This window comes from Bidens hawaiensis, unplaced genomic scaffold, assembly GCF_021521415.1.
Source record: "Bidens hawaiensis isolate Kalapana, Puna unplaced genomic scaffold, B.hawaiensis_p1.1 tig00035481_1, whole genome shotgun sequence".
Lineage (NCBI taxonomy): Eukaryota > Viridiplantae > Streptophyta > Magnoliopsida > Asterales > Asteraceae > Bidens > Bidens hawaiensis.
In genome coordinates this window covers 135-9,310 of record NW_027505372.1, presented here as the reverse complement: position 1 = coordinate 9,310, position 9,176 = coordinate 135, and the positions used below count along the sequence as shown (strand labels likewise).

General features: G+C 33.4%; 1 pseudogene across 1 annotated transcript; it reads left to right on the top strand.

Moving 5' to 3' along the window:
- Window positions 1-3,572: 3,572 nt before the first annotated feature.
- LOC143612753 (uncharacterized) lies at window positions 3,573-8,829 on the top strand (annotated as a pseudogene). The gene is made up of 9 exons (XR_013149991.1): window positions 3,573-3,680; window positions 5,079-5,202; window positions 5,282-5,349; window positions 5,417-5,476; window positions 5,553-5,711; window positions 6,403-6,549; window positions 6,628-6,842; window positions 7,249-7,357; window positions 8,261-8,829. The product of XR_013149991.1 is annotated as an uncharacterized LOC143612753 (transcript).
- Window positions 8,830-9,176: the final 347 nt, after the last annotated feature.

Here is a 9,176-nt window from a genome sequence, read left to right as displayed (position 1 = left end):
AATAAATAATGTGTCGTGTATACGCTAAAGTAAAACAAAATTTTAAAAAAAAATTATAAAAACATAGTAAATTGGTAATAGCATTTTACTTGGTCACTTGTATGGCATCTTGTCATGTGTCTAATGAATTACCTTCCAACATGTACTCTAGTTTTGACTCTACAAAATTATTTTTTTATTTACGGTTATTGACTTGCATGTACCTTCATAAAAGTCGTCTTTAAAAGTTTAATTATTTGATAAATAAGAAAGTTTGTGAAGTGAGTGTGAAAATATGATTTGGTCCAGAGTATACAATAAAATTGTTTCAATTCATATTCGAAATATTATAACACAAACATTTCACAAAAGATGCGATCTAAGTGTGAGATATATATGCGAAAATCTTAAATAATCCAACGTCGTTGTTCAAAGACTAAATACATAATTTATTATAATATTATTTCAATGTATGCATAATATTGTAAATTAATTAGTTTGGAACATAAATTGGATGCGGCTCAATGGTAAAGCACTCACTTTATTAGTAAAAGGTAGGGAGTTCAAACCTCACTATCACCAATTTATATGGAAGATATGAGGGATAACCCAGGCTTGCCAGGGTTTGAGTCCTGATCTCACCCGGTGTTACCGGCTCCTCGCTGTCTGCCGTTTGGCGGGTGTGGAGGTCGGGTTTTATCCGGGGAATCCCTCAATAGGTGGACCTCTAGGGGCTCCGTCCGTCCGGGCTCGTGGTCGGCTCGGGCTACCTTTAGCCAATGGGGGGCATGAAGTATCCGATGTTACTTGGTTGGTCGTTAAAAAAATTAGTTTGTAACAAATATATAAGAAATATGTGTTGTATATTATAATAATTATTATGACATAATTATAATATTATACTATATATGGAAAACTAAGAGCTACAATAAAATATAAGTTTTTAATTTTCAGTCCCTTAACTTTAAATTCTTCATAGTAAGCCCTAAAAGTTCTAAATTACTTAAATTAGATTCTAAACATTTTCTTTTGCTAAATTAGTTTACTTTGCAATATTGCCCCCCTAAAGTATTCACGATTTTAATTAGTTACTGATTTTTTTTAATGACCATCATACCAATATTTTAGAATTTTTAATATGTCATTACGAAATGTTTATTTAATCTATGTCGTGCTTAATGAAGGTATATTCGCAATAAAGTATATAAGTCTTGATGAAAATGAAATTGTATTCACAATAATACACACACACATATATATATCGTATTGCAAGATATATGGTGCTTGCGACGGTACAACGTCGATACCGTAATGAGCCGAACTGATACCAACAACGTTTTTTTATATGTAGATTAACTTTTTTTTGTATCAAAATTAGATGTTATACTATGTTTGTATATTTGCATTTAAAAACTTGAGCCCGTTACCGAGTTCCTCATGCAACGCGCGAAGAAAACACGCTAGTTGCCTTTAATTATAAATTCATTGAAGTTGGTCATGAAAGTATGAAACTTAAACGGTAAGGGTAATGCCACGTTGTTTTATGCCACCAAATCATAATTTTGAGATGCCACGACTCTCATTAACTTCCATAATTTATAAGACTCGTACACATATTACTTAACCACCTATTAAAACTAAATATATACCTCAATCATCCTTTGATTCATAGAAGTGCTCAGTTGGTATTTACATATTCATAAGAAAAAGAAACAGAGAGAAATAGAAATAATCTATGAGTGTCACAGTTAGAAATAATAGCGGTGAGCACAAATTTTGAATAGTCGAGTTGAATTACCAGCAACAAAATGAGGTATATAGTTATGTTAAAAACTCAGTCCCCGCGTACCACTGTCAGAATCTCGACGAGCCGTTATTGTTTCGAAGTTCGTTTCTAAGCCCCGACGTTCCGATACTGTAATCCCTAGTAAACGAAGTAGAGTAGAAGTGCTGCTCGTTCAACCTTAAGCATCCAACCCCAAAATACTTGTGTAAGGTAGGGATTCCTCTTAAGTTATTTTATATGGCTTAGACCCTAGTCGAGAGTATAGCATAAACATTGATTATATTATAAGAGAAATATAGTTTTTATAAAACAAATGTATAGATAAAATATTATTTCTTTATGATTATAAAGATTTTATAATCTTTCTTAAGAAGGAAGAAACTTAGCATATACGTTTTTTCATAAAGAAGAAACGTAGTGTTTAAATGATAAAACCTTTTGGACTAAATGTCCAAGTATATTATAAAAGAAATGATTATCAAGGTAAGGATTATACAAATAGACTAAAGATCTGAAGCTAGATCGTTGATCTAGTATTTATAAAAGGTTATTCTCGTACTATAGGTCCGAGGTACCATGAAACATACATCAGTGAGAGACATTGATCATAACAAAGGTGAATACGCTCAATTCTTTTTATAATCATAGTTATAAATGAGTCATTATACAAAAGTTTACATGGGATAATATATCCCAAAAACTTTAGTATTAGTTGGTAATTGGACTAGTTATACTTGTGTTTGGATTCTTACATATGTGGGCAAATGGTAGGCATACCCCACCATGCGTGGTACTAGGTCCCCATCTCATTGAGACAGTCTTAGGGCTGTGATGGCTGGACTAATGTGATATAATTGGTACTCCGGTATAGAGGGTCGCTGATTGTTTCGAGTATGAACTAAAGGTTTACATAATTATTTGACTTGATTTTTCCTATGCCACGATGAGCTGGGTCATAAGATACCCGAGGGGATAGCTAGGTTTATATAAAAATATTTTCGAGTCAACGCGTTCACCAACATATAGGTGACGTATTTTTTTAACGTTTCAGGAAAGCAAGTATAGTACAAGTAGCAAGGATTAGGGTCACTCATGGAGTTAGAGACTCGTAATATAGAGATGACTCATTTTAATTATTAAAACATTGTAAACAAGTTTATCAAAAATTTATAAATAAACACTCGGATATTCAATATCCGAAAAGTTTTCTGAATAAGTTAATATTTTATTTGCAAGCACTCTGATACTTAATATACGAGAAGTTTTCAAAATAAATAAATATTTTATTATAAACAAAATTTTCGCTAAAAACAACCCGTAACTCTGATATATTTACAAAAGTGGTATCAACTATTGGTCACACGCCTAGGCCCTAAGTCGGGGTGTGACACTATTATAGAGTCATGCACTCAATTAATTAAGAACTTTTCATACTGGCGGAGTATTCACAGAGGGTACTATTGAACATGTGCGAGCCCCTTCTAATGGAAAAATATTCAATGATGATTGTTCATCCGACACGTACACGTCATGGACATCCTGCTTTTCTATGTCCAGAGCTTGATACGTGAAACTAGAGATCGGAGTTGTTTATTAAACGAGATTACTTTTAGGCTTGTTTAAGCTCGACTCGATCTAACTTTTATACGAGCCTATCTTGAGTTGCTCGGCTTGCTTCCATCCCAGCACGCGTTCTAATGATTTAGTTAAAAATATCTAGGTTTGGGATTAGAGTTGTAATTACTCGTTAAAACTAAACGGAGTTAAAAAAACAAAAAGAAAAAAAAAGGAAAAAAGTAAATACAGAATGGACGGAGGAACGCAACCGCTACTGCCGCAACGGCCTCCGGCTGACCCACAAGGAAATGGGGCCATTCTCACCGTCCTATTTGCTTTCATTTTTATCTTCTCCATGGTATATATGATAACCATCACAATTCATATTCATACACACATCTCTATATTATTATTATTCTTATTTTTGTTTAATTCGTTAATTATTTGGGCTTTTAGTTTGTGTACGTAATGTTCAATTTTACAAACTCATAATTGGAGGTCCTACGGTTTGGATCTCATCAATTAGGTATATCAGAATCACATAAATTCATACTCATTTTGAATTATAGGGTTAGCTCAAGGTTGTATTAGATACATTTAGGGGGCGGCAACTGTCGTCAAGACCTGGACCTAGGGCTGTCAAAACATGTCGGACAAGACACAATAAGACACTGTCGTACTAATCACGAACATGACACGAAGCTAATTGTTTCATTTTTCCAAACACGAACACGAACCTGTTTAGTAATAAGTTAACACGGTAAGACCTGTTAAGGACATACTTAAAGACACAATGAATATTACATGTTTAATGAAACAAAAAGTTTCAAAATGAGCATAAAAGTTTTAATTAATGCACAATTCATAACATATTTAAAACAAAAAAAAATCACGAATCCATAACATACTTGAAACAAAAAATCCATAGAAGCAAATCGTAACATCCACTGAATATATAATATCGGGTTCTAAACCGGCAGGAGTGAAACGCTGTATGTAAGTACAACGTTAGGTTTAGGACTTTAGGGGTGTATATTAATATTTTTTAAATTAAAAATCTAAACAGCTTACTAACTGGTTAAGGCACGAAATCACGAATTTAAACATGTCTTAAACAAGTCAACTTGTTTAAGACATGAAACCTATTAAGCTCAAACCCAAACCTGATAAAAACCCGTGTCATGTCGTGTAATAGTTTTGTGTCTGAAATTGCAAGCCCTACCCGGACCTGACACGGAAAATAAAAAAAAAAGGTTTTGGGTTGACTAACATGACCTGTTTGAAAAATGGGTCGGGTTCGGGGTATAAAAACGGGTTGACCCGTTAACCCGTTTGAATAATTAAAATTAAACTATAATTATATTTTTGATTTTGTTTTTGTTTATTTCCGTTTTCCGTTTTCTGAATATACTCTTGCAATTTCAAATCAAGTTTCATGATTTTAATTATTTTTTAAAATAAAAAAAAAATCATATTACTCATTTTCTCTACCGAATTTAAATTATCTATTTTATTTAAAAAAAAAATCTTTTAAATTTTTGGTAAATGGCTCGTTTTCAGGCCGACCCGAATTTTGTGTGTGCGGGTTAGGGTTGAATTCTTTGACACGAATACTAATATGGGTCAGGTTCGGGTTGCACATTTCAACCCACCAACCCACAACCCGTCAACCCGCCAGCCCGACACGATTGACACATCATACATTATTGTTAGTGTTGTAATAATTTCAAATGTCTTTTGGATCTTGTATCTACAGGTTGTGATTCCATCTTCATCACCAAACTTTAAGAACAGCTTAACAATCCTGCATCAAGTTCCCGAAGGTCACGTTGGGGTTTACTGGATAGGGGGCGCTCTTCAGAAGACAACTACAACTCCAGGTCAGTTTAGTAGTACTTGTTACCTGATACTGTTTCATACTTTCATATAATGAACATTTGGTACATGTTTTAATTTTAGGTTTTCATCTGAAATTACCTTTAATAACACATTATGAGCCTGTTTAAGTGACCCATCAGACAGATCTTGTAAGCATTTCTTAAATATGTTCAAGAACAGATGGATTTGGTTCTTAATGATAATTGTAATATGTAGGTGAGGAATATCCCTTGTGGGACAAAAGGAGGCGTTATGATTAACTTTGACAGAATAGAGGTAAACATTTATATACCGTAGTACTGATCACACGAATGATTTATGATTTTAAAATCATGATCCTTCGTTTATCTAGGTTGTTAATCGTCTAAAAAAGGAAGCTGTTTATGAAACCCTGCTCAATTATGGTGTCGAGTATGACCATACATGGATATATGACAAAATCCATCATGAGATCAATCAATTTTGTAGTGTTCACTCCCTTCAAGATGTTTATATTGACAAGTTTGATCAGGTATCGAGTAAAACCAGCATTTATATCTTGTCTTTCGAATTAAGTGCCTGAAGTTAACTCATAATCTATAAGTAGAGGATGTGCCATGCATATATACCTTCGTATCATATTCATGAACTCTAATCTGAAGACGCATATTTGTATTTTAATTATTACATTCATGCAGGCTTGTAAACGAACCAAACTAACACGAACATAGCATTTTGTGTTCGTTTGTTTATCATAAACCGAATAAACGATCGAACATGAATGACTAAACTACATGGCTTTATTGTACGCTTATGTATGTTCATTAACAGTATAAACGATTGGTTCACGAACGTTAACAAACGAACATAACTGAACATAGATGAAAGGACATAACGTAGATAAAAACCAATTAAATGTAAATGTGAACAACAATGTGTTGGGCCTAAAAGTTAACGAATATATTAACAAACAAACATAAACAAACGTTCACGAACATAAATGAATGAACGAGACGTGTGTTCATGTTCGTTCGTTTATTAAACAACTGAACATAAACGAACTTCCCACAGAACGGTTCACAGAGCGCCCTGTTCGTTTACAGGCCTACATAGATGCAATGTGACAGAAGCTGTATTACAAGTATCATGCTTATAATAATATTAGTTTCATATGAGCCCTACTTTCTTTGCTTCTATAAAGGGCAAAAAGTGTAAAATTTCAGATTGATGAAACAATGAAAGACGCTCTTCAAGCTGACTGTACACGTTATGCACCAGGCATTGAAATCTTCAATGTCCGTGTCACCAAGCCTAGTATCCCAGAGAGCGTAAGGCGAAATTTTGAACAAATGGAAGAAGAACGCACCAATGTATGACTTTTTTTCTTTGACCACTTGTCAATTGTCCAGAATACCCACCCTTAAAACAACAAAATTGTGCATATATAGGTGTTGGTATCAATGGAAAGACAGAGGGTTGCTGAGAAAGAAGCAGAGACCCAAAAAAAGATTGCAATTACAGAAGCTGAGAAGAATGCTTATGTCAGCAAGATTGTTATGGGACAGAAGCTAATGGAAAAAGAAAGTTTACGAATGCAAGAAGAAATTTCTAATGCAATGTATATTGCCAGAGAAAAGAGTTTGGCTGATGCTAAATACTACCAGTGAGTTTATCTTACTTGTTATATTGTATGATTTCGAATAGAGAAAATTGCACAAGTGGTCCCTGTGCTTTGACCATATTGCAGTTGAGGTCTTACAAGTTGCAAACTTTGTCAAAACATTTGTGAGAGGGTTGCACGTTTAGTCTCCTTTGTTAATCCCAATTAGGTCTTAGGGTTGGTATATGTGTCATTTTACATGTTCTCTCTTAATTATTGTTTAAAGTATCTTTAATGTGCAACCCTCTCTCAAATGTTTGGACTAACTTTGAAGTATTTAAAATCTGGGGCTAAACTTTCAATATGGTCAACATACAAGGGCCATTTGTGTAGTTTTCTCTTTTGAATATTAATAACTGATTAACTGAAAGTGTTTTTAATTAGCAAGATTCTTTCTTTTTGAATCTAGGACCATGAAAGAGGCTGAAGCAAATCAGTTGAAGCTCACGCCCCAGTTTCTGGAGCTTAAGTTTATCGAGGCGATTTCCAACAACACCAAAATGTTCTTCGGGAACAAGGTTATCATCACGCTAATAATATTTCTGACACGAGATCACCTAACATGAAATTCGCGGGTTTGGGTTTGATATAAACGGGTCGTCATTGGGTTAACCCAGTTTGTGAGTTGACCCGTTTAACCCATATATTTTATATTATTTTTTTTAAATGTGTTTTATATAATAAACTAAATTGGATGGGTATCTTTTGCCAAAATTTATTACTAAAAAGAAATTGATGTATGATTTTATAATTAAAATGTCATTGTTTTATATAAATTGGCAATTTTTGCTGTGAAATTGTATTTTCAAAGTATTAATGTGTAAAAAATAAAAGTATATAAATTTCAGGTCAAATGGGTTGTGTTCGGGTCAACATGCGAATATACGTGTCTTGTGCATGTTCACGTGTTTGACATGATTTTTAGGTTTGGGTGCTGTTCAGGTTGGACCCGTCAACCCACGAACACGACCTGTTTTAACACTCAATACGTTACACATAACTGGGCAGTTTGATTTTAAATGATAAATCGCATGGTGACATGTTTGTGTGCTGGTAACAGTTGACGTTATGAATTTCTGACACCGAACACAAAATTCATGGGTTTAGTTTTATTTAAATAGAAATCAGTTTCTGGTCGAACCAGCGAACTTGTTTAGCTAAACGTGCTGTGTTTGAGTCGACCTGGTAGGTTCATGGGTTGACTCATTTATTTATAAAAAATATGTTTTATGTTGTAACTTAAACTCTAAAAGGATATTTTATGCCATAATTAAAAAGACAAGAAAATGAAATAATGTTTTATATTATAAACATATAGTTATTTTATACACATTTGTATTCCCCCCCCCCCCCCCCCCCCCCTAAATTTGTAATTTTAGTGTGTTACTTTATAATATTGTATATGTAAACAAACCATGCAGATACCGAATATGGTTTTGGATCAAAGGCTACTTGGGAACTATTTGCAAGAGTTGGAAGGTCAAAGGAACTTAGAATCATAGGTAACATTTTGTTAGTCATGCTGCTAGTTATTACTTTCAAGGTTTGGAATGAAACTCAACTTTCTAACCGGGTTTCTTTTGTTGAAATCCAACAGTATAAATTTCGTTATTATGGATTCATTGATCCGTTCATGTGGTATAAAAAGAATTATCGATATCATAGAGCACCTACAACATTTGATTTAAAAAAAGCTGTAACATAGCTATCCAAAACCCGCAAAAGTGCCCCTCGACCAATTCTCAAAACCAGTCAAAAACAGTGTGTTAGGTTATGTTGATCTGTTGGTGTGACCTAACCTAACATGTTTTGAGTTGTGTACATCAATTTACTCTAGTAGTTATTTAACGTTAATGTCTAAATGAAATCTTAGTATTGAATATTTGATAGCTTAGTGAATGTGTTTCCAGTGAACTTAGTACAATAAAGAATATGTGAAAAGGTAAATATGTGTTTAAGCAATTTGAATGAGTTTAAGTTAAGACACTCAATTGGTTGTACATTTTAACATAATGCGGTGTCACCTGCAAAACATAAATGAAGTATCATTGTAATTCTAAGATTTTTATGGCATATTTTAATATTTGTTGGGAATTATCAATATTTATTTAACGATCATAAGTTATTAAAATAAATAATTATACACATAAAGAAAACATGAAACAATCAAACTACATGCAATTGAGGCTTGTGTAATTAAATAGGGATTGAGCTAGCCTCGAACTCAAATTTGGTTCTTTTCGAGCTCAAAAACCTCCGTTTTAATTTAGATTGGTTTAACATCAAACAAAATCTTTAATATTCTTTACTACAAGTTTATCATCAAACAATAATACC